Raw genomic sequence first — 27,066 nt, 5'->3', positions numbered from 1 at the left:
GCTAGATCCCACCCCAGGAATTTTTTTTTAATTTTTCTATTGATTTTAGAAAGAGAGAGAGGAATGGAGAGAGAGAGGAAGAGAGATAAACATCAGTTTGTTGTTCCAATTATATACTCATTCATTGGTTGATTCTGACCAGAGATTGGAACCCACAACCTTGGTGTATTGGGCTAATGCTCTAACCAATTAAGTACCCAGCCAGGGCCTATCCAAGCAATTCTTAAACAAGTCTTCAGGAGGTAAGCAACTCTTCAAGGAGTGTGCAAAGCTGTGTGTGTCTGTTAGTGTGTTTGTTTTTCCCATGGAAATGGTTCATTGCTTTCATCAGCTTTTCAAAGAGCACTGTGGCTAAAAATAATCATAATAAATGATCCCTGTCAAACACACCTGCATCAGCTTCTGACAGGTTCATATTCTAGTTGTGTGGACCAGAGACTTGAGATCGTTTTTTAAAGAGAAAATCATACAAACATAAAATGAGCAAGCGCCAAAGTTTTAACTCACCAATTAATGAGGAAACCAGTAAGGCATCATAACAGTTCCAAGGAGAATTCAAAGAAGATACATATCTAGGCGATCGGGAATGCTGATGTGAATTGCAAACAAAGACAAAAAGGGTCCATAGCCATAGGGAAACAATCAATTGCATCTCCACTAGACACAATCATTTGCATTTCTATGGACAAGAGTCATTTGCTTTGTTACCAGTTTTCTACAATTTGAAGAGTTGAAAAATAGCTCAAAGACCATGAAAGTTGCAGAAATCCTGGAAGAGTTGAGTAGACAGAACATCCAACAATGTTTTTATGTCTATATCAAGGACTTTCACAATTTTTCCTAACCTAAAGTTACTAATCTCTCTGAAGGTCACTTCCATCACTCACTAAATGGGCATGACAAAAGACCTATCTCAGAAGTCAGCTGTGAGGTAATATCAGATAATGCAGGTAGAGTGTTTTGTATTTGTTCAACACTAGGAATTTAGGAAATTGTTATTCACTATCTCTCAAACTCCTTTAGAATGCAAGTTTAAAAGTCTATACCTAGAAATACAGTAACATTTCTTTAATATCCATTGATTTTTGATAGTTCAATTTTTAAGAAGGTTACAAACCATAGAAATAAGAGATTCGCGGGGAAAACATACAAATGGATACTAAACATGTAAATATTCTCAACCTCATTCATAATTTTAAAATATCAATAAAACGGTGTGAAATACCTTTTTATCTTTTAGACTGACAAATATGTAAAAGTGTTGGTGAGGGGGTTGATGAAATAGTCACTCTCATAATAAGGAAGTGTAAATTAGTAAATTATATTAGAAGATAACTCAACAACTATTATATTCTAAATGCGAATCTCTTGGACCCAGTAGTTGTATGTACAAGAACTTATCTGATAAATATACATGTATATAAATACTCCATGTAAGAGTGTCCACCAAGGCTTTGTGATAGCAAAAACTGAAAACCACTTATATAGGACACTGGTTGAGTAAATTATTGTATATTCATCCAGATGTTTAAAATAATGAGAGATTGAAATGTACCTCATGAGAAATTGTCATTAGACATGTCATTAAACGGAAGAAGCCAGTGACAGAACAGTATTATGATCTCATTTGAGTAAGAAAAGGATAAAGATATTCTTATATGTGAAAAACATCACATATGCTGGTGGTTTCCGCTTTTGCTCCATAACAAGTTACTCCAAAACTTAGCTGCTTGAAACAATTATTTTGGGGGCTCTCAACTCTGGCTTACTGGGTTCTTCATGTGATCTGGGCTGACGTGGCTGCTCGTGGCAGGGCTTACACAGGTGTGTGGTCGGCTGGTCGGTCGATGGCTGCTTGCGATCTAGGGTGGCCTCACTCACAGACAGGTCTTGATTTGGCAGACTGTTAGCTGAGGTGCAGGGTGATTGGGCCATATGTCTCTCACTAGGCTTCCTCATATATTGGTCAGAGGATTTCAAAGCAGAAGGGACAAGGTGATTCCCAGAGTGAGCATTCCAAGCAGACAGGCACCAGTATTGAAGTGCTTATGAAGTCTCCACTAACATTACTTGCTAATGTCTCATTGGCCAAAGAAAGGCACATGGTCACACGCAGGGCCCATGTGGGAGGCGACCACATAAGCAAGTGAAGACCCAGAACTGTGATTCACTGGGTTCATCAGTGTAACATTTTACCCCCTGGTGCATGACCCTGAGCAACTTAACTCAAATAAAGAAATTAATCTATACTTCGCATTCAGCATCTATAAAATGAAGGAACTCAATTCAATGTTCTTGGAAGTCCCTTCCCCATCAGCCTTCCTATAAGGACAAAATCTTAATGCAAATGAACCTTCAAGAGTTGAAAATAAGGTGAAACATCAGTTAGAATAATGGAATATAAATATAATGTATAAAAATTATATATAACTTCCGGCCAAGATGGAGGCCTACACAGACACTCTGCGTCTCCTTCCACAACTAAGAAAGAATACAGCTACCTCAGAACTAGAGACAACCAGAAGTTCCAGAAAATCAAGCTGCATGGAAGTCCCACAAACAAAGATATAAAGAATAAATACTCATCTGGACATGTAGGAGGGGCGGAGCCGGGGCGGAGAGGATGCAGTGTGGTGGCAGCAGCAGATGCAGCGGTGGCAGCAGCGGCAGCAGCAAGCTGATGGAAAATACAGTCACATGTTTTAAAAAGTAGGGAGGGACACCTGGGGAGCGCTCCCAGCACCAGACAAGACCGCGCAGCTCAAGGTTCCAGCGCTGGAGAAAATAAAGCCTCATTGCTTCTGACTGTGCAAACCAATGGGGGTTGGGGTGGAGGAAGAAACTGCTGGTCTCTCAGTAGAGTCCGCTTGTTTAAAGGGCTCCACTCACTCTGGGAATGACAGCCAGAGCCACAGCTAGAGGGCCACCAGTTCCATACGAAAGTGGGAGAAGTACCTGGAAAAGGGGAAAGTGCTGAGCAAGCAGCCTTGTTCCGTCTCTGACCCCTCCCCCACATACAGTTCCACAATGTGGTGAAATGGGTCACCTTCTACTGACAAATACCTAAGGCTCCGACCCTTACAAGATAACAGGTGCTACAGTTCTCCCTAAGACACAGAGGCAAACAAAAACAAGAGCCTGTCAAGATGAGGACACAGAGAAGTATGACCCAAAAGGGGGAATGGATCAAGGTTCCAGTGGGAGAACTAAGCAACGAGGAGATAGCCAACCTCACAGATGAGGAGACAGTCAACTAACAGATGTAGAGTTCAAAACACTGGTGATAAAGTTTCTCACAGGCTTGACAGATATGCTTAAGTATGGCAAATGCATAAGGGAAGAAGTGAAGGCTATGCTAAGTGAAACGAAGAAAAATCCACACAAAACCAATGGTGAAGGGAAGGAAACTGGGGTTTAAATCAATGATTTGGAACGTAAGGAAGAAAAAAAAACAGTCAACTACTAAAGAATGAGGAAACAAGAATTGAGAAAAAATGGGGAGAAGCTAAAGAACCTCTGGGACAACTTTAAACATGCCAACATCTGAACCATAGGGGACCAGAAGGAGAAGAGAAAGAGCAATAAATTGAAAAATTATGTGAAAAATAATGAAGAAAACCTCCCAAATTTGGTGAAGGAAATAGACATACAAGTCCAGGAAGCACAGAGTCCCAAACAAGCTAGACCCAAAGAGGACCACAACAAGACACATCATCATTAAAATGCCAAATGTTAAAGATAAAGAGAGAATCTTAAAAGCAGCAAGAGAAAAGCAGAGTTACCTACAAAGGGGTGCCTATAAGACTATCAGCTGACTTCTCAAAAGAAATTTTGCAGGCAAGAAGGGACTGGCAAGCAGTATTCAATGTGATGAAAAGCAAGGACCTACAACCAAGATTGCTCTACCCAGCAAAGCTATCATTTAGAATGGAAGGGCAGATGAAGTGCTTCCCAGACAAGATAAAGCTAAAGGAGTTCATCATCACCAAGCCATTATTATATGAAATGTTAAAGGGACTTATTTAAGAAAAAGATCAACACTGTGAACATTAAAATGACAGCAAACTCACAACTATCAACAACTAAATCCAAAAAGTAAAAACAAAATCCACCTAAGCAAACCAGAATAGGAACAGAACCAAGGTATGGTGATCATTTGGAGGGTTATCAGCTGGGAGGGGGGAGGGGGAGAAATGGGGAAATGGTGCAGGGATTAAGAAGCATAAGTGGTTGATACGAAATAGACAGGGGGAAGTTAAGAATAATATAGGAAAGGGTGAAGCCAAAGAACTTATATGCATGACCCGTGGACATGAATTAAGGGGGTGAAATGGCTGGAAGGAAGGGGGGTACTGGGCAGAGGGGAGCAAAGGGAAAAAAGTTGGGACTATTGTAACAACATAATCAATAAAATATAATTTAAAAAATAAAATAAAATCCCCTTTGAATGGGAAAAATTATATATAAAATATGAATATATAAATTTTATGTATTATACACACATATAGATATAGATATATAACATATGAAAATAGAATGTTCACTTGGAAAAACAACTGGGAAAGTTTGTAAAGAAAAAGAGGAGGCTTAGAAACAGTCCGTGAGAAAAAGGCTTAGGTGATTTACTGAAAGGTGAGCAGGGTGGGAGCTAGCAGTGTGCTGCAGCCCCCAAATGAGTTAACGGAGCCTTCAGCTGCAGGAATAGAAGCATTAGATATAGATTGAGGAAGGTGATCCTCCCTCTCTCTAGTCCGACCCCAGCAGGAGTGATACATTTCCTTCGTGGTGCTTCCTCCTAAGAGACAAGTATAGACCAATGGGACTCTGTTCGGAATCATGACTTGTGGAGTAATCAGGCTGATAGCATCTGAGCCCCAGTCAACCTTCATCTCTCTAAAAGTCGAACAACGTGCCATTGTGTGAATCCTGACGCAAGGCAGGGGGGGCACACAGCCCCGTTTGTGAATTGTTCTTGCCTAAAAATATGAACTTGACTCCAATCATGCTCCAGACTTAGCTACCCATTTACAGGAAGTCTAGAAGACAGAAGAACAAATTAAGTGCTGTGAAGGAGAAATCAGCCAGATTCAGAGATAGTTAACGGGACAAATGATTCTGTTTCTGCAACAAATCGATAGCATAGAGAAAACGGAGGCCAGCTGTTACAGAATAAAAGACACTTCAGAGATAAAACAAGCAAATGCAATATATAAATCCTTTTGGGCTTGATTTTTAAGAAATAACTATAAAAATTCTTAGAGTCAATCAAGGAACTCTAAATATGGACTGAGTAATAGAGGATATTAAAATTTTCGATTAAGCGTGTTAATTGTCAGAATCACATGATCTGGTTTTTTAATGTCCCTTTTTGTTAGAGATGCATACTAAAGTCTTACAGATGAAAGGATGTAATGTTTGGGATTTGCTTTAAAATACTCCAGCAAACAAACACACAAACAAAAGGAGGAGGGCATAGAGACTTGTTCGGTGGCACGCGGGGGTTCATAAGCTATCCTCTCGAGTTTCGTACATGATAGAAAATTGCTATAATAAAGACATTTTCATCCAGAAGCCATTTATTTAAAAAAGAAAGAAAGAAAAAGAAAAAATGATCTGGAAGGCACAGGTTCTCAAAACCAAGTCTCCTGACAGTGGCATAAAAGAACAAGGGACATTTGGGATGCAAATGAGGGCTTCCTGAGATCTAACCCTATGCTCAAATGTCTGAAAGGCTCATATGAAGAGGGAACACTCGCTCTATGCAGCCCCAGAGGGCCACACTGGGACCAATATGGAAATTAGAGGAAGACAAGTTTAAGGGCAACACAAAGACCCAATAGGTAAGGTTTTCCAAAGGCCCCTTCTCCAACCTCCTGTTCTTCCATCACCCTCCATGAGCCCTGCCTCCATCACACTAAATCATCCGAGGCTCCTGGAACACACTCGGTAGGTTCCTATCTCATGCCCTTTGCCCTGCACTTTCCTTGGCTCCGAACGCCAGCCCCTCTCCCCAGCAATTGAAATTCCACTCATGCTTCAAGGCCCAACTCAAAGACTGCCCTCCCTCCGCCCCATTGCCTTCCATCTCCCCTTTGAAATGATAACATCTTTCAAGTGCTTAAAATATGCTGGTGGCTGTTATATGCATGAGTTGGTGGTTTAGAAAGAGCTTATATTATCTTCACAGATACATCTTAAAGATAAAATATATATTTTCTTTTGTAATGATTCCTCCTTTTCACTCCCACAACACTGTGTACCTTTATTGTGATCATAGTGGCCTACTATGTGTCGTGTGCTTTAATTCTCACTCCAATTCAATGACATAGGCATCCTAAGTGTCAGAAGGGGTTCAGCTTACTGAGTGGCACACAGCCAAGGTCTAATTTGAGCTCAGAGTTCCCTGATGCCAAAGATATTAACTACGCTCTGTAAAATTTATAATATGGCTGCACAAATGGCGTATGTGTGCGTATTCCTCTCCATATTAATTGTATCTATTTTCCTTTCTAGTGCACTGTCTAGCATATAGTAAACGCTCAATAAATATTGAGAATGGGTGGGTAGATGAACGAATAAATCTGGCATGATCATAGTTACATATATGCTTCCCCCCACAGTACCCCCACCATAGTAAACTTCTGAACAACTAAAAGAAATGAACAGGACTTGACTCCAGGATTCCATAGTATAGGATGGAAAAGCAGTCCTTGCAGATAAGTGTGAAGACCCCAAGAGTGGCAGGGACTTGCCAAGGTCCCTATGAAGCCGATGGAGTGACATGACGGAGAGGAAGAGCCCACGAGGCCAATGTGGTCTCTCCCTGAGCACAGTCTGCTTGCAAGGCTGCCAGAGTGTGGGATTGCAGAGAAGGCCTCTCTCCTCTTCCCCAGCAGCAGGGCCCTGACCGCTGTGTGACCCCTGGGGGTGGGGATGGTACTCCCCAGGGGAGGAAGGTTACAGCCCTGTAATCGACAGGAGGCAATAAAGTCATTTGGTGGTAATTAGATTGCTAACTTATTTAAGTCATTTACAGCTCCCAAACAATTACCTGGTGATTCTTATCTCCCCAAGAATCCAGAGATGTTATTGGAAGAGGGTCATAAACTAAGCACCCCGTTGGGGGTTGGTTAAGGAGTGAAGAGAGAAGACAAGGAAGAAGGATGGCTGCCCATGGCGATGGGAAAAGAGAAAACTTTTAGAGCGAACGGCAGTGTGTCTGCTCCCTTTATCAGCTGTGGGCAAGACAGGTCTATCCCAGTGAACTTATTAGGAAAAAAGTGTTCTTTCCCTACAAGGTTCCTTCCAAAATGATGAGATCCTAGAGCTAGAAAGGCTAAGAAACATCTAGTAGAGTATTTCCCACATTAGAAACCTGGGGCATCTGTCATTCATGAGATGTTCGTCGGTGTTTGATGACAAGTGCTCCCAGGGTGAGCCCATTTGGGAAACATGGAAACTGTGGCTCCTTCGTAGAGAGTCACAGAGCTCATTGCATCTCAAAGTTTCTGGGAAGATCTACAGGAAAGACCCCAGAGTTTACAAGGATGTTTAACCCGTGAAACCAAGTGTGTCTCCGACTTGGATCACTGGGTGGGTTTCTGTTCCATGTCACATGACAGTGAACAGTCAGCATCTGTGGCTTCCTTTGAAAGATGGATAGGGTGGGGGGGTGGATCTCCATATTTCTGTCTCACTTGAGAGGCCACGGGAAGGGGGAAAAGAAAAAACAGTCTTTTGACAAACCAAGGAAGGGGTACACCAACTAAAGCTCACCTCCAAAGGTGATAGAAAGTGACTTATTTGTAGGTACCAAAGGGGCAGAAGTGATCCAGTTAAAGAAGAAACTTTCTAACAGTCAAAGCCACAGACAGCAGAACAGATGGCCTCAGGAAGGGATGAGCTTCCTGACGGCCCATGTGGATAAGCCAAAGCTGAACAGCTCCTTAGGAGGGCACTATTCAGTCAATTATTAGTAAATATTTGAGGATCTATATTGTTCAAAGCACTATCTGAAGACAGAAAAACAATGATGAGCAATGTAGATCAATTTCACTCTGTATTGCAGCTTATATTCTGCTAGGGAGGGAAGGGAGAGAAACAAGAACAGAGTAAACAAAAATAAACGTATTAATTTCAGAGAACAATGAAGATCTCAAATGGGTGATATAATCATAATGGGACAGGGGCTAAATAAGTTAGGGTGACCAAGCAAAGCCTCTATGGGGTGAAAATACTTGAGCTGAGACCTAAACAATAGGAGGAAGTCAGCCCAGGGAAGATGGAGGGGCAGTGTCCTATGCATATGGCTCAGCAAGACCAAGGCTCTGTAGTGGGAATCGCTTGTTAAGAAGGCCAGAGCGATGGAGCCTGGTGGGTGGGCGGGGGAGAACACTATGGATGAGGGCAGAAAGGTACAGCATATAACAACATCCAGTGACCTAGAAAACCCCATGCACCCTTCCAGTTCTAAGAATCCATGACAGCTCCCCTGACTAAGCAGAATGAGACTGCAGAGTCCCCGTCCCTTGACAAATCATACCAACAACCTTAGGCTCAGTCCTCAGTTTTCTCATATGACGAACTGGAAGCCATATGCCTAGTTTGCAAAGATGCTGCATGGAATATTACTCAGTCATGAAAAGGGGGGAAATCCTGCCATTTGTAAAAACATAGATAAACTTGGAGGCCATTATGTTAAATGAAATTAGCCAGACAGAGAAAAACAAAAACTGTCTAATCTCACTTATATGTGGAATGTTAGAAAGTTTAATTCGTAGAACCAGAGAGTAAAACAGTGATTACCAGAAGCTGTGGTGAGGGGTGAGAAGGAAGTGGAGAGAGGTTGGGCAAAGGGTACAAATATTCAATGATAAAATAAAAAGTCCTGGGGATCTAATGTACAGCATGATGACTATATAATATTCTATTGTATTCTTTCTATTTGCTAAGAGATAGATCCTGTGTTCTCACTACACCAAAATAATAATAACAAAAACTCTGTGAGGTGACAGATGTGTTACTTAGTTTGAATGGTAATCACTTCACAATGTATAAGTTTGGTGCAAAAATAATGTCCAATTTCGAGGTCTATTTTAAAAATGAAAAAGCCCATGATTATGAAAATATTTATATGTTAACATAACCTCCTTTGCTTTCTAGAACCTCATTCCATCTGTCCACTAGCTTATAAATGCCACGCTTGTAAAATTCTTTAGGTTTTGAAGCAAAATATGAATGCAACTCATTTTCAACCTCTTCTCTTGATGTCAACCTAAGACCATCAAAATGGTTCTGTCGTCCCCGAAACAAGTGACAGTCAGAAGGAGCAAGGTCAGGAGAATACGGAGGATGAAGCAATATTTCCCAACCAAGCTCTTTCGAGAAACTTTTGGTGAGTCGAGCTGCGTGAGGACGAGCATTATCGTGATGGAAGATGACACCCTTTCTGTTGACGAAGGAGGGTCGCCTTTGGTTCAAAGCTGCTTTCAAACGACGAAGTTGTTCACAGTAAAGATTAGCAGTAATTGTTTGATTGTTGTCTAACAGTTCGTAATGGACAATCCCTTCCATATCCCACCACACACTCAACATGATCTTCTTTGGATGAAATCCTCCTCTTGGTTGTTGAACTCTTCTTCCTCCTCGACTGATCCATGATCGGCGGCATTTAACGCTGTGGTAAAGGATCCACTTCTCAGCTCCTGTAACAAGCTGACCTAAAAACGGTGCCTGAAGGTGTCGCGAAAGCAATGATTCACAGCAAGCAACACGCTGTTGCAGATTCTCTGGAGACAGTTCCTGTGTGACCCATTTTCCAACTACTGAAACCCTTCCGATCCTTTTCAGTTGACGTAGCACGGTTGTGTGGACTATGTTACATTGTTCTGCACGTTCCCTAGAGGTAATGGTGGGGTTTTCTGTGACAACAGCTTCCAGCACTTCGGAAGCAAGTTTTTTTGGATGACCCTCTTTTGGCTCGTTTTTCAAACTGAAATCTCCACTTCAAAGACGGGAAAGCCACCTTCTGCAACTTCTTTCAGTCCCTGCGTCGTCCCCACAAGCGCTCTGAGTAGACTTTGCCGCTGTACTTGCATTGGCACCTTTATGGAACTCATAGAGTAAAACATTTCTAACGTGGTCTTTAGACAGGATGAACATGGGTGCAAATATTGCAGATAATTATGAACAATACTTCGATAATCTGAAAAAATAAGGTATAAATTAGTCACTGTGACATCAAAAAATTATAAGAGGCACAAATTTAATAGATACTAACTAAAACTTTCTTTTAAAAAAGTCGGACATTACGTTTGCATCAACCTGATATATCAAACCATCACGTTGTGCACTTTAAATACATACAATTTTTATTTCAGTTATATCTCAATAAAACTGGGGGGAAAGTCTTGCAGTCAAGGAAGAGGATACGGAGGGCATCACATAGTTACGTAGGTCATGTACACCCTACAGGGCCTTGAGGGAACTCATACTGGTTTAGCCCCTACTCTTCTACCCCGCTCATCCCCATCGCATCCCTGTGGGGCTCCAACTACAATCCGCACTGTGCAGATTATGAAAAATGGTGGGGGGTGACATTCTTGGACCTGGGGTATAAATATCCAGATTGTGAGAACCAAACAGAGGGAGAAATACGCTTATATTCCCTACTATGTTAGGGGAAAAGAGTGATTTTTATTACACAATATATATATTTAACAATTTATTCAAAACGCTAACCTCTTTTTTAAGGTCAGGCAATTTCCTTATTATAGACCCACCTCCCAAAGACACGAGGATCTGAATTTTCACCAACCTCTGACTAAGCGGCAGCACTGACGTCCGTGGCGACTGCGGACACCCAATCGCACACAGCGGTGTGCTCACCGCACCCATGCCTGTGTCCCTGCAGACACTCTCCTGTCTTTATGGTTACTGCAGACATCTTGGAATATTGAGTGTGTTAATAAAGAAGCACACGCGTGTGCTGCCGTATCACAGATGTGTTCCTATTTAGGAGCTGAATTTCAGTATCACTGGTTTCCTTTACAATCTTCTGTACTTCATTTCATCAATTTAAAAGGCATTATTCAGAAAAAAAGACCCAGAGCGTCATCAGGCTGCCAGAAGAGTCCATGGCTCGGAAAGGGCAGAGCCCCGCCCCACACGCTGCCTTTCTTCCCTTCCTGGGGCTCCATCCTCTAGAGACCGTGGAACCTTCTGTGACCGGAGGCCCAGCACCTCCCGCCCTTCCGTCCTGTTCCTCCCAGCTTGCGTCACTGAGGCCGAAAGACACTGCCTAGGCACTGGGCTTGCATCCTGCCCTCAGCGTTTACCTCTGGAACCAATGTCCCTGATCCGACCGGCTCTGCCCATTTGCCTTGTTGAAGAGGAAGACTTTTGTAGCGCCTGTGCTGATAAATTGGAATCTTACACCCAAAGGGAAGAGCAGGCTACACCGGCATGGCCCCTGGGCAGCAGATGCAAACTGTGCTGTGTAGACGGGCACAGAGTCTCCTCCGTGGCAGCAGAAAACGCCGCCCAGGAACACTCCAATGAGTTTAAAGCCGGAATTAAAGGTTGTCCGTCACGTGCAGTGAAGATGTCCCTCCGTGAATCACCTGACCCTCCTTGAATCTTCAAGCCTACCGCCCTCCAGGGAAGTTTGGAGTGAGGCTTTACAACCCTGGGGTTCACAAAAGGGTGAGGGTCCCACGTTTCAGGTCCTTTGAGGGGGCAACCACGTAGCAGTTTTGCTCTCCAGGTCACGGTCGCCAAGCTCATCTCCAGGTGTTTCAAAGCCCTCTGGGAGGATGCAGTCCAGCACAGAGAAGAGAGGGTCCTGGGCTAGCAATGGAAGCTTCTGGATTCTGACCTAGCTTTCCCTCACCTGCCGAATGGACCTGGACAGTGGCCCCCACACCCCGGGCCTCAGTGTCCGCCTCTGCAGAATGAGATGGAAAGATTGAATTACCCCTCTCTTGAGGCCTTGGGTGCGACATCAGAACCAATGATGTCGCCCCCAAGGGAGTCACTGATGAGTGACTCCCTGGGAGGGTGCTGCCCATGACCAGTGCTGCCTGATCTCATTTCTGCCTTTGCTGGGCCAGGCAGGTAACCCCATTCAGGCTGCAGAGCCCACAGCCGCCTGACATGGAAAGGAGGCCCTGCCTCCAGCAAGGCAGGTGGCCCAGCCGTCTTCCGCCAACAGGAACCGGCAGCGCAAGGGCCCAAAGCCATGCTCAGTGGCAAACCCTGCCTCTTGCTGGGCCTTAACCAGCACTGCAATGAATGCCCAGGACTGCAAGGGCTGGGGGGCATGTTTCATTTTTAAGAAACTACCAAGCTGTTTCCCAGACTTTCTACACCATTTAGCTTCCCAACTAGAAGCAGATGAATGAGTGAGCCAGTTTCTCCATCACCTCACCAACACTTGGTGTTCTCACTAGTCTTAATTTTAGCCATTATGATCGATATGTAGTGATATCGCACTGTGGTTTTAATTTGCATTTTCCTAATGGCTGATGATGCTGAATGTCTTTTCATGTGGTTATTTTATTTAGCACCTGTATATATTCAGCAAAATCTCTACAAGTTTTGGTGGGGGTTTTTTTTTTGGCCACATTCCAATTTAAGTTTTGCTTTTTATAATTACTATTGAGTTTTTGGAATTCTTTATATTTTTTATTTTTTTTATTTTTTAAAAAATATTTTCAATTACAGTTTACATTCAATATTGCTTTATATTAGTTTCAGATATATAGCATATTGGTAAGACAATCGTATATTTTATAAAGTGTTCCCCCCAGTATTTCCAGTACCCACCTGGCACCGTACATAGTTATTATAACATTATTGACTATATTTCTTACACTGTACTTTACATCCCTATGACTATGTTGTAACTACCAATCTGGTGGGTTGGGGGACTTTTTCACCCAGTCCCCCAACCCACCTCCCATCTGCCAACCTTCAGTCTGTTCTCGGTATCTATGAGTCTGTTTCTCTTTTGTTTTTTCATTTATATTGTCCCTCCCCAAGTGCCCATCAATAGATGAGTGGATAAAAAAAAAATCTGTGGTACATATATACAATGGAATATTACTCAGCCATTAAAAAGAATGAAATCTTACCATTTACAACAGCATGGATGGACTTGGAGAGTAGTATGCCAAGTGAGATGAGTCAGTCTGAGAATTCTTTATATACTTTAGATAATAGTCCTGTTTCTAATATGTGGATTATAAATATTTTCAACTACTCTGTAGCTTATCTTTTCATCCTCACAACAAGGTTTTCACAGAGCAATAGTTATTAATTCTGATAAAGTGTAATCTATTGTTTTCCTTGTGTAGGTCTTGCTTTTAGTATCAAATCTAATATTTTCCTAGTCATAAATCCCAAAATTTATCTTTGTCTTTTCTAAAAGTTTTAGAGTTTTGCATTTTACATTTAAGCCCATGATGCATTTAAAGTTAATTTTTGCATAAGGTATAAGACATATATGGATTGAGGTTCATATTTTGCTTAGGGGTGCCCAATTGCTCCAGCAGCAGCATATATTGAAAGACTGTCTTTTCTCCATTCAATGGCTTTTGCACCTTTATTGAAAACCTGATGGACACATTTATGTTGGACTCCTTCTGGGGTCTATATTTCTTTCCATTGATTTATGAGCATGTGTCGATTTCTCCACCAATTCTATACAGTCTTTATTACTGTAATGGTGTAGCAAGTCTTGAAGTTTAGTAAACCGATTCCCTCCTCTCCATGCTTCTTTTTCAGAGTTGTTTTAGCTCTTCTACTTTCTTTTCCTTTCCATATAAATTTTAGAATAATAACTTTGTCTATATCTACTTTTTAAAAAACTTGCAGATACTTTTATTAAAATTCTGTTAAACTTGAATTTGGGAAGAATTAACAAGTTTACTATGTTGAGTCTTCCAATCCACGACCACAATATGACTCAATTTATTTAGATCTCCTTTGGGTTCTTTCATCCATGTTGCATATTTTTTAGCTTACAATTCCTTACAAATTTTTTCAGATTTACACCAAAGTATTTCTTTCTTTTTTGAGAGATTTAAAAGATATTTTGGTATCCACATGTTCATTGCTAGTATACAGAAACACAATTGATTTTGGTATGTTCATCTTGTATCCTGTAAATTTGCTGAACTCACTATTTACTCCTAGAATCTTTTTAAAAGATTCCTCAAATTTTTCTAGCAGTATGTTGAATAAGAGCAATGGGAATGAACATTTTTGCCTCATTCCTTATCGTAAGGGGAAAGCAATCATTCTTTCATCATTAACTGTAATATTAACCATAAAAATTTTTTAAGTATATTTTATTGATTATGCTGTTACAGATGTCCCAATTTCTTTTCCCTTTGCTCCCCTTTACCCAGAACACCCATTCCCTTCAGCAACCCACTCTGCCTTAGTTCATGTCCAGGGGTTGTACATATAAGTTTTTTGGCTTCACCATTTCCTATATTATTCTTAACTTCCCCTTATTTCATACCAACCAGTTATGCTTCTTAATCCCTGCACCATTTCCCCCATTCCTCCATTTTCCTCTGCCCAGCTGATAACCCTCCAAATGATCCCCATACCTAGGATTCTGTTCCTATCCTGGTTGTTTGCTTAGTTTGTTTTTGTTTTTGTTTTTTAGATTCTGTTGTTGATGGTTGTGAGTTTGTTGTCATTTTAGTGTTCATAGTTTTTATCTTTTTCTTAAATAAGTCCCTTTAGTATTTCATATAATAATGGCTTGGTGATGATGAACTCCTTTAGCTTTACCTTGTCTGGGAAGCACTTGATCTGCCCTTTCATTCTAAATTATAACTTTGCTGGATAGAGTAATCTAGGTTGTAGGTCCTTTCTTTTCATCACATTGAATACTGCTTGCCAGTCCCTTCTTGCCTGCAAAGTTTTTTTTGAGAAATCAACTGACAGTCTTATAGGAACCCCTTTGTAGGTAACTCTGCTTTTCTCTTGCTGCTTTTAAGATTCTCTCTTTATCTTGAACCTTTGGCATTTTACTGATGATGTGTCTTGGTGTGGTCCTCTTTGGGTCAAGCTTGTGTGGGATTCTGTGCTTCCTGGACTGGTATGTCTATTTCCTTTGCCAAATTTGGAAAGTTTTCCTTCATTATTTTTTCACATAAATTTTCAATGTCTTCCTCTTCCTCTTCTCCTTCTGGTTCCCCTATGGTTCAGATGTTGGCATGTTTAAAGTTGCCCCAGAGGTTCTTTAGCCTTTCCTCATTTTTTTCAATTCTTGTTTCCTCATTCTGTAGTGGTTGATTGTTTTTTTCTTCCTTATGTTCCAAATCATTGATTTAAACCCCGGTTTCCTTCCCTTCACCATTGCTTTTGTGTACATTCTCCTTTGTTTCACTTAGCTTAGATTCACCTCTTCCCTTATGCATTTGCTGTACTCAAGCATATCTGTCAAGTCTGTGAGCATCTTTATCACCAGTGTTTTGAACTCTACATCTCTTAGGTTTGCTATTTCCTCGTCACTTAGTTGTCCCACTGAAACCTTGATCCATTCCCTCTTTTGGGCCATACTTCTCTGTCTCCTCAACTTGACAGGCTCCTATGTTTGTTTGCCTCTGTGTCTTAGGTAGAGCTGTCTCAATTGTTACATTGTAAGGGGCAGAGCCTTAGGGATTCATCAGTACAGGGCAACCTGTTTCACCACGTTGTGGCACTGTATGTGGGGGAGGGGTCAGAGAGGGAACAATGTCACTTGCTCAGCACTCACCCCTCTTCCAAGCACTTCTCCTGCTTCCTATATGGGACTGGTGCCCCTCTAGCTGTTGCACTGGCCATGGTTCCCAGACTGGGTGGGTTTGCAAATGTTCTAGGACCGTGGGGGCCTCTAAACAAACAGACTCTGCTGAGAGACTGGCAGTTTCTTCCTCCGCCCCAACCCCCACTGGTTTGCACAGTCAGAAGCAATGAGGCTTGATTTTCCCTGGAGCTGGGACAGTGAGCTGCGTGGTCTGGTCTCATGCTGGGAGTGCTCCCCAGGTGTCCCGCCCTACTTTTTAAAACCTGTGACTGTGCTTTCTGCCAGCCTGCTGCTGCTGCTTGCCTCTGCCACCACTGCCACTGCCACACTGTGTCCTCTTCACCCCTCCTACCTGTCTGGATGAGTTTTCTTCTTTATGTCTTTATTTGTTGGACTTCCATGCAGCTCGATTTTCTGGAACTTCTGGTTGTCTCTAGTTTTGAGGTAGTTGTATTCCTTCTTAGTTGTGGAGGGAGATGCAGCGTGTCCATCTAGGCCTCCATCTTGGCCTGAAATCCCTTAACTGTAGAATTTTTTATAGATGCTCTTTGCCATATTGGGGAATGTCTCCTATTTCTGTGTTTCTGAGAATGTTTATAGGAATGCTTTTTTCAAATGCTTTTTCCCCATTGATTGATATGATCATGTGATTTTTTTTGTTTAAGCTGTTAATTTGGTGGATGACATTCAGTGATTTCCAAATATTAAAGTAGCTTTGCATTCCTAAAATAAATTCCACTTGGTCATGATGTTATAATTGTTATATATCACTGATTTCTATTTGCTCATATTTAATTAAGCCTTTTTGCAGCTACATTCATGAGAAAACTTGATTTGTGATTTACTTTTTTGTACTGTCATTTTGACTTATTCTACAAATCTTGGTTTTTTAGTTGGCATATTTAAGGCATTACAGTTAATATAATTATTGATAATATCAGGGCTTGAGTCTGTCATTTAATTTTTTCTGTTTGTTCTCTGTGTTATGGTTCTGTTTTCTTTTTCTTATCATTAGTGGGTAACTTGAACATATTTTAGAATTTCATTTTTATTTTACTATAGTATTTTTTAGTATGCCTCTGTATACCTTTTTATTGTTTGCTTTATATATCTTATCACTGACATCAGTTTCTTCCTTGTTGACTAATCAGTATGAAAATGGGAACAACTAGTATTACCAAAACAAACCTTTTTAACACTTAGTATACGCTGAGCACTGTGCAAATCGCTTTATTTTCGCTATCTCATTTCATTCTTAAAATAACTCAATGAATGCTAAGTGAAATAAGTCAGACTGAGAAAGATAAATACTATATGATCTCACTTACCTGTGGAATATTTAAAAAGCCAAACTCAGAGAAGCAGAAAGTCGAATGGTGGTTGCCAGGCGCTAGGGAGTGGTGAAAATGGGGAGATGTCAGTCAAAGAGCATAAACTTACTGTTTTAAGATGACTAAGTTTTTGAGATTTAATGTATGGCATGGTGACTATAGTTAATATCATATTATATACTTGGAAATTGCTAAGAGAGATCTTGAGTGTTTTCACAAAAAAGAATGGTAATCACATGAGGTGATAGAGATGATAACTAAACTTATTGTGGAGATCATTTTGCAAAATATATATGTGTCAAATCATCACGTGTATACCTTAAGCTTACACAATGTTATATGTCAGTTATAAAGCTGATAAAGGAAAAAACAACTGCTTGAGATGACTTCTAGTATCTCTATTGCACATGTGCATGTCCCAAGGCTCCCTGAGTTGATGACTTGCTGACATGACGGAACATTCCACTCTATAGTGTTTCCTATAAGTCAGCCTCCAGCCATTGTCACAGACCGGAGGGGCTGGACCCCCTCTACAGCCACCAACCCTACAGGCAACACCAGCACCGAGGAATAGCAGTGAGTCAAAACAGGCTCACTCAGCTTTTATTAATGCAAATTCAATCCAAATACATACATCCCACATGCCAGGCTCCCTTCTGATGTACACACACATCTAATCCTGACAGCACCCTTGAGGATGAGTCTATGATCATCCCCAGTGCCTGGGTGAGACACTGAGCAACCCACAGCCAGATACCAGGTAGCAGATGGGAGATTAGAACCCAGGCCATCTGGCTCCAGAGCGCATTGGATTGGCCACCATCCTGTGTGCCCCTGTGTCTCTGCCCTTCCCACGCTCCATCCTGCACAGGACGAAGAGGCTGTGTCTCCATGAGCCTTTGCTTCCCCAAGTCAACGGTCCCCTGGCCCCTCATGTTTCTTCCCAGGGCAAGGTCTCTAGACTCTTCTCTCTACTGGCCGTTCTCCTGTGGCACCATCCGGGGATTCTGTGCAAACAGCCAAGCCATTTCTATGGCCCCAGAGAAGAGAAAGGTCGAGAAACCAGGGCTGAGGACAAGAACAAGAACAAGAACACAAAGAGCTGTCAAACGAGGACTTGCTGGACCTTGAATCCACAAGGAAGTTGCTGACATCTAGAAGAAAATGTAGTACATACAAGTTGGATCAAGGGGAGAATCCTCATTGTCCTCATTTACAGGTGAAGAAAGGGATGCCCAGAGGTCTTAGAACAGGCTCAAACCACACAGCTGGTGACAAGTTCAGCATTCAAGCCCCGGTCCCTCTGGCTCCATGGCACTTGCCCTCTCTTTCGCCCTACACTGCAAGCCCCCAAAGAAAAGGCTCCTCACTCCCACGGTGTCTTGGAGCCCTTTTCTGGCCTTGAGGCATCCGGGAGATCTCCAAGGGCCCTGTGGGAAGGGCAGCCTCCCGGCTTTGGAGGGTGTGAGAAGAAAAAGTGAGAGAATCCCCGCGCCGGGGCTCCGGATCCAGCAGGCAGTGCCGCGTGCCGTCAGCTCTCCTTTTACAACAGGAAAACGCTCTCAAATGACTCACACAAGGAGATGTCCGTAAAGAGTTCTGTAAACCCCTGAGTCTCGGGGCATGATGAGCGAATAAAGCCAATGTGGGCCTGGTGAGCCTACAGGGCTTCGGGAGAAGGATTAGATTACAGGCTGGGGTCCAGAGCGTCCTCCCAGATGTGCTCGTCTGGTCCTGGCCTGGGTCTCCAGGGCAGAGGGACACTGAGGGCTCTGACCTGCTGGAGAAGCCAGGAGGCAGCAGACTGGGGCCTGATCCAAATCTGCCAACGCCAGTCACGGGAACTTCAGCGATCCCTCTGCAATAGAGCCCAGTGATTCCCTGACGCGTTCACCCATTCAGCATTATTGACACAAATATTTGCCTATGAGAGCTGCCACATGGACTGGGGAAACCAGTAGGGGACTGCGACCTGCTTCACCAGCTGCAGTGTTTCACCCGTGGTGGCACGGCCATTGGGACTGGCAGAGCCATCCCATCACTGCGGCCATCCCCTCTCTCTGGTGTGACCCCTGGGTGAGAACAGTACGGACATAACCACGTTGTACCCTGACCATGTGAATCCACTCTGCTGTCACATGGTGGTGAACACGTCACTGATCCTGAGCTTCCTCACACGTACAACGGAGGGTGGGCCGTGGATCCCAGCACAGGTCCCAGCCTCCGATCGCCCAGCTGCCAGGGCAGGGGTTGTACATATTTTCTATAAGGGACCAGGTAATAAATATTTCAGACTTTTCAGGCCTTACAGTCTCTGTAGCAACTACTTAACTCTGCCATCATAGCTCCAAAGTAGGTAGAGACATTATGTAAATAAATGGGTGTGGTTGTGTTCCAATAAAACTTTATTTACAAACATAGGCAGTGGGCTGGATTTCTCCTATGGACCCTTAAAGTTTAGGAGAAAAGAAGGCAAAAAGTTTTTGTGCCCAAGAAAAGGAAAGGCACGGGTGTGCTCCAAGGGGGGCGTGCATCTTGTTCTTTGTCCAGCTTCCACATAGTTCCCTGGATTTGAGAAAGAGCAGGCTTTCTTTCAAAATACCCAATCACCATCCTAGCTTTTTCCCGGGCTTGTGCTGGTGCCCTTCCCCTATCCAGTCTTCTTCTTCCCAGGCTTTGCCCTCCCCCCTTTTGTGGTCGCCATTTTGGCTCCCACTGCGCGTGGCCCACAGTTCCGCTTCACCCCTTGGCTTCTGCTGTACGTGTGCTTCGTAAGAGGAATCCTCCTGTGTCACCTTGGTTTCGCGGTGCGTGGTCTCAGTGAAAGAAATTCCCCTTCACCATTTTCTCCCCTCACCCATTAATCCAGTAAAAAAAAAAAAAAAAAATGCTGGTTACCCCTGCCGCCAGGATGGCTACAATATTTGCTCCCTCCTCATTTGTTAATTATCTAGCTGACTGCCTACTCTACCATTCCCCCCTCAAGAACTCTGGCCCTTATAATCTTACAAGGGTCAATGGATGAAGGTCTCATCTGCTGTAGCTTCTTCCAGCTGTTAAAAGGTGTAGTCCTGTCTATCCCGGTGCCCAGAGATTCTTGCTATCTGCCAGAGAAAGAAGGGAGCCAGGGAAGGAGGGGAGCCTTTACACAGGGGAGAAGGCTGTCTTTCGCTTACGCCCTTGCCTAAAGGGTGCCAGAATGACTGGTGGACTCTTGTGGTGATCAATAAGATTTGAACACTAAGGTTTCTTTGGCCGGCCCCTTTGTCTGAACACGCCATCAAATCTGTTTTGCCATTAACACTCAATTCTATCTTTTAAAACTTGAGTAACCCCAATTCAGACACGCAACAAGCACCTTCCTACTTCAGACATTGGGAGAGTCCCCCCAACTCTCCAGGCCTCATTCCCCCACCTACAAATGTGCTCACTGAAAGCCTCCTCTAGGGCTAGACCAGCAGCCAGTGGGGTGTCCGGATGAACAGCCTCAGAACATTGGGACCAGAATCAGCCTCCTCTGAAGGTAGAAACTGGGACTCAGAGAAGTTAAGCAACTTGCCTGAGGTCACGGAGGTAGGAAGTTTCTAGGCTGGAACTAGAACCTAGTTCTTTGGGTGTCTGCCACTACCACTCCCACCTTCCCCAGAATGATTCCAAGGCCCCCATCAGACCTATTTCTCTGAGTCCTGGGCAAGTAGAGGGCCCCTCCAGAGAAAGGAGAATGATGGCAAAGGGAAGAACAGGGAGTTTCACTCATTACCCAATTTTGTGCCAGGCTATAATCTCAGTTACAGGGGGTGTTGTCCGCCCCATGGACGGATGAGGAAACGGGCCCAGACAGGTGGAGGGACTTGCCCAAAGCCGCACAGCCAGTAAGTGGAAATCAGGACGTGAACCCAGGCCTGTCGGATGCCCCGTGACAGGTTGACTTGGCTAACTTCTCTGGCCACACTCTGCCCTCCCTTTACATGTTCAGAATAGGACAAAAGCCAGAGAAGACGTCCTCCCTAGGTTGCGTACAGGTGAGTTCGAGAAAATGGCACCCCACCCCACCCCAGGGCCTGTCTTGGGAGCACCACCCGAGCCCACAGGCTTTCATCAGTCCAATCTGAGAACCATCATCAATGACTCCTCTGGTTCAGACCTCGAGAAACCTGTGTGTGACACACCAGTTGGTTTCAGCACCCAGGAAGGGTTATCAGCTGCCAGGAGGTCTTGAACTTCTGACTCGCTCACCTCCACCTGAACCCAACGAAATAGCCTCTTTGCTGTTATCGCTTTATAACCTTGATTGTAAATTCTTCCCTGATCTTACTTTATGGCTGTAGAATAAAAACATGTGCCTGGGGTGTAGCTCTGGTGGAAAGCGCCCGTAGGGCAGATGAAGAGGTGCTGTCACAGCTGGGAGGAGGGGTGAGCTCAGCCGGCCCATGCAGAGCATTCCAGGGCTCCCTCAGGCAGGGACCGACCTGGGGTCCTTGTGGGATCCTCAGCAGTCCTGGGAGAGCAAGGATCCCCCTCCCACTTTGCAGACGCACTCCTTTATCACATAGATGTTTATGGAGCACCGCTCAGCGCCCACCATATTTATGGTGCAGCCCTGCTCCTTCCTCTCGCCAGTCTCCTGGGAGCCACGTGCTCATAGGCAGCAGAGGCCCCCACTTCCTCCTCAGGACCCTGTCCATGGAGGGATGGGGGCAGGGGAGAGCACCCAAGTGACCTGTCAGACTCAGGTCTCAGACTGAAGCCACATTCTCCATGCTCAGCTCCATCAGTCATAAAAATGCTTTTCTGGCCCCACCTGCTGTCCTCTTCTACCTTCCTTCAAGGGGCAGGATGTGGATGGAGGTGACCGATGCGAGTGTATCTGGGGGACACAGGAGTGAAGAGCCCCTCCCTCACTACAATGATTGCCCCTCCCTGCACCTCTTCTTGCCACAATTTCCACAATTCCTCCATTATGGAGTCTTTGGAGACCCTGACTTGCAACATAACCAAGACCAAAAGGAATGAAGTGACCCAGGCCAGAGGAGTGGGGACCGCTAGGCAGCCAGAGAGAGAAGGCGGGGCCCTATCGGAGGCTGCGGCTGCGCAGGTGGGAGCAGAAGAAAAGAGCCCCGCTCTAGGTTCCGGAGACCCGGTTCTGCCTCCACTCCGATCCTGACTGGCCCGCCCCCTTCATCATACCCCTTCAGCTGTCTGGGCCTCTGTTTCCACACTCATCTGTGAAATGGGTGGAGAATGATCCAGAGGGTCTTGTAAGACTGTCCCAGAGCTAAGGTCAAGAGTCTACACCTTGTCCTTCTGCCCACAGTTTTCAGCCTGGGCTGCACGTCAGAACCTCCTGGGGAGGTTTCCTACACTCTGAAGCGCGGGTCTTCTGACGGCTGTGCTGTAACGACACCCAACTTCAAACTACGAAACTGGACTTTAAAGGCAGGACCCGCAGGACAGAAGTCGGAAGGCCACTGCAGGTGATGCTGGGAGACCTGCATATGTAAGGAAGAAAAAGCAAATAAATATCAGCAGGTGGGTCAGATTTGGCTTTTGGAGGCAGGCAGATCTGAGTCCCAGCTCACCAGAAAAGCGAGACACTTCCCATCTTGAATGCCACGTCTGTGAAATGGGCACAGCAACACCTCCTGCCTAAGATTGTTGTAGGGATGACATCAAAGGGCCCTGCCTGGCAAATAACAAACATCCAGCAGTGTTAGCTTTTATTATTAACGATGAACGGTGTGCACCCTGAAAGACAACCCCGTGAAGCACGTGGGCTCCAGAGCAGGTAGGCCTGAGTGCAAAGCCTGCCTCACTCACCTGCTTGCTGTGTGTCCCTGAGTGACAGCTCCCTCCGCTCCCTCTGCAATATGGGGAAACTGATTAAAGCTGTCTGGTGTTGTGATGGTTGGATTAAGAGGGAACGCGATATGAAACAACAGTAGGTTTTCAGCACATGTTTACTTTCCATCTCTTTTTCTCCAGCAGTGGGTCCCAGGGTGCTGGCTGTGTAGATCTGGGTGTCATCCACCACCCAGCATGGAGGGGCATCCAATGGCCCAAGATCAGTTGTGGGTCTGCCTGTAGCTGGGCCTGAACACCTGTTACCCCGCCCTGCCTGCAACGAGGGCTGAGAAAAGGGACGTGAACGCACTTCATGGACTTGGAATTACTTTCCTGGGGCACAGACCAAGGCCGGGGAAGAGACCGGAGCTCCAGCACAAGCGAGCACACTGAGTCACAAACTCTTCACCCAGATCCAACATCAAAAACTTCCTCTTCAAGGTAGAGCCCCGCTTGCTGTCTGTCTCAGGGTCCAGGAGGAGAAAGAACAGCCTTGGACTCAGACCCGCATGGTGTCACGGCCTCACCACTTACAAGCGATGCCCTGCTCCTCCTGGGCCACAGTGTTTGCATCTTAGGAAAAGAACAGGTCCCGGGGCACAGTTTCATTTTAAGGATAAAATGACAGCCTGTCTGTGCCAAACCTTCCAGAAATCCTGAGGCAAGGCTCTTCTCTTACCAGGTATGGGACCTTGGGGAAATTACTGCATCCTGTGGAAGCTCAGTTTCTCCATCTGTGGGTGTGATGGCATTTACCTCATGGGTATTGTTAAAATTAAATGAAATAATGTAAGTAAATACTTAGTTCACTGCCTGGTACATAGTAAGTGCTCAGTTCACAGCAAGTAGTCTTATTGTCACTGTGGTTTGTGACACCTTCCTACAGCTTTTGGTGCAGAGGACCCAAGGCCTTCAAAGGGGCTTAGGCTCCCAGGACCCCCGGGGGCAGAGCCCCCAGCCCCCGGGAATGGAGCCATTATAAGACAAGGACGCTGCGTCTCAGCTGGCCGTGAGTACCTTCACATGGCTTCTTTTTTTTTTTTTCATCTTTCTTTACAAATCAAAAACTGCTTACCTTGGAGGAGTTTTAATTAGTTAACGCCTGCTGAGTGCTCCACTAATAAGCTAGCCTGCTATTAATGCTGTCTCCCTGTGGTTGCTATTTTTATTATTATTGTCATTGTTACGAAATCCTCCTTTCTGGAGCCACGCAGCCAGCTTTAGGGGAAAAAAAGACCTTGGACTGGAGTCCCCTTCCCAGAAACCTAAGGAAAAGGGTGCTTTTGGACATCCCGGCTCACCCCTCTGTCCCCCACAATGCTGTTGAAGGAGGCTTCCTGCCAAACCAGAAAAGCACCACCACATTTGGTCCCTGGTTTCTGAAGCAAAGGAGTCCCCACACACTCTGACCCTGGCGATGAGGATTGCTCTTCCTAAATCAGCCACCAGCGGGGAGAGCAGGAGGGAACATTTATTAAACGCCAACTGTGTGCCAGCAACGGTGTAAATTGCTTATTGCTGGGACCTCAGGTAGTCTTCAGAGCACCCCCAGGTGTCACCATGGGTCCTGTTTTCCCAATGAAATAAATGAGGCTCAGAGAGGTTAGGGCTGGTCCGTCTTTCTGGCTCACACTCTGGTACGTCCATGGGGCAACTTTTCTGGTCTTGGTCCACTTCTCTTGCTCTTTTTATGTCCTTTGTCACAGGTGCCAGGATCCCAGCCTGCTCACTTGTTTTGACCTCTTTCAGACGACCCCCACTCAACCTGCCCTTCGAGTTTCTAGCTGGCTGATGGGTCAGGATGGGGGCACGGGGCACGTCTCATCATGTTCGAGGCAAACTTTATAAGCATTACTCCAGTGAAGAGAAGACAGACACAAGTAACAAAAATCTGGGCAGATGGAACAGGAAGACCTGGGTTCAAATCCCGTATATGCCTCTTTTTTTTTTAAGTATATTTTATTGATTATGTTGTTACAGTAGTCCCAATTTCTTTCCCCTTGTAAGAAACAAGGAAACAGCGACTCCCAAACCAGTAGAAAATCATTAGTAACAAAGGGCAAATGTAATTAGAGGATCTCTGAGAAGGAAGTTGACAGTATTAGTATATTTACAAATCACAAAAGGGGCATTTAGATAATTGCATTAGATTGTAACTCCGGAGTATCCAGCATGGAGAAATGGGGAAGGAAAGGGAGAGGGAGGGAGGCTTTAGATGCATTAGGAATAAAAGCAACCAGCTCCCTCTTTTGGCAGACACATTCTCCTGGCTGAGGGTGCGCCCGGCTCTGCAGACTTGTGAATAAACGCCTCGCTTTGCTGCTCAAGTCCTGTGTCCTGGTTTTTATTGTGAGCATTTCTCACACCCTTTGCTCCCCTCTGTCCAGTACCCCGCTTCCCTCCAGCAATCTCACCCCCCTTAGTTCATGTCCATGGGTCGTGCATGTAAGTTCTTTGGCTTCACCCTTTCCTATATTATTCTTAACTTCCCCCTATTTTGTACCAACCAATTATGCTTCTTAATCCCTGCACCATTTCCCCATTTCTCCCCCTTCCCCCTCCCAGCTGATAACCCTCCAGATGACCCCCATACCTATGATTCTGTTCCTATTCTGGTTTGCTTAGTTGGATTTTGTTTTTACTTTTTAGATTCGGTTGTTGATAGTTGTGAGTTTGTTGTCATTTTATTGTTCATATGTTTGATCTTCTTTTTCTTACATAAGTCCCTTTGACGTTTCATATAATAATGGCTTGGTGACGATAAACTCTTTTAGCTTTACCTTGTCTGGGAAGCACTTTATCTATCCTTCCATTCTAAATGATAGCTTTGCTGGATAGAGGAATCTTGGTTGTAGGTCCTTGCTTTTCATCACATTGAATACTGCTTGCCAGTCCCTTCTCACCTGCAAAGTGTCTTTTGAGAAATCGGCTGACAGTCTAATAGGCACCCCTTTGTAGGCAACTCTCCACTTCTCTCTTGCTGCTTTTAGGATTCTCTCTTTATCTTTCACCTTTGGCATTTTAATCATGATGTGTCTTGGTGTGGTCCTTTTTGGGTCTAGCTTATTTGGGACCCTCTGTACTTCCTGGACTTGTATGTCTATTTCCTTTGCCAACTTTGGAGAGTTTTCCTTCATTATTTTCTCACATAAGTTTTCAATTTCTTGCTCTTCCTCTTCTCCTTCTGGCACCCCCATGACTCGGATGTTGGCACGTTTAAAGTAGTCCCAGAGGTTCCCAGGCCTCTTATTTTTTCAATTCTTGTTTTCTCATTTTGTACTGGTTGACTGTTTTATTCTTCCTTCTGTTCCAAATCATTGATTTGGACCCCAGTTTCCTTCCCTTTACCATTGGTTTTGTGTGGATTTTCCTTCATTTCACTTAGCATAGCCTTCACTTCTCTTATGCATTTGCCATACTTAAGCATATCTGGCAAGCCTGTGAGCATCTTTATCACCAGTGTTTTGAATTCGGTGTCTGTTAGGTTGGCTATCTCCTCGTCATTTAGTTCTCCCATTGGAACCTTGATCCGTTCCCTCTTTTGGACCATACTTCTCTGTCTCTGCATCTTGACAGACTCCTGTGTTTGTTTGCCTCTCTGTCTCAGGTAGAGCTGTCGCTCCTGTTACATTGTAAGGGGCGGAGCCTTATGGATTCGTCAGTACAGGGCGACCTGTTTCACCACGTTGTGGTGCTGTATGTAGGGGAGGGGTCTGAGAAGGAACAAGGCTGCTTGCCCAGCACTCGCCCCTTTTTCCAGGCACTTCTCCCACTTCCATATGGGACTGGTGCTCCTCTAGCTGTTGCCCTGGCTGTCATTCCCAGAGTAGATGGGTCTGCGGATGTTCTAGGACCATGGGGGCCCTTTAAACAAGCAGACTCTTCTGAGAGACCAGCAGTTTCTGCCTCTGCCCCAACCCCCACTGGTTTGCACAGTCAGAAACAATGAGGCTTGATTTTCCCCAGCGCTGGGACCGTGAGCTGCGTGGTCTGGTGAGGAGCTAGGAACGCTCCCCAGGTGTCCCTCCTAACTTTTTTAAATGTGTAACTGTGTTTTCCACTGGCCTGCCACTGCTGCTGCTGCTGCTG

Source organism: Furipterus horrens, unplaced genomic scaffold (assembly GCF_987537825.1).
Source record: "Furipterus horrens unplaced genomic scaffold, mFurHor1.1.pri manual_scaffold_4, whole genome shotgun sequence".
NCBI classification, from domain to species: Eukaryota; Metazoa; Chordata; class Mammalia; order Chiroptera; family Furipteridae; genus Furipterus; species Furipterus horrens.
The sequence above is the reverse complement of the archived record's forward strand: the minus strand, read 5'-3'. Positions refer to the sequence as shown.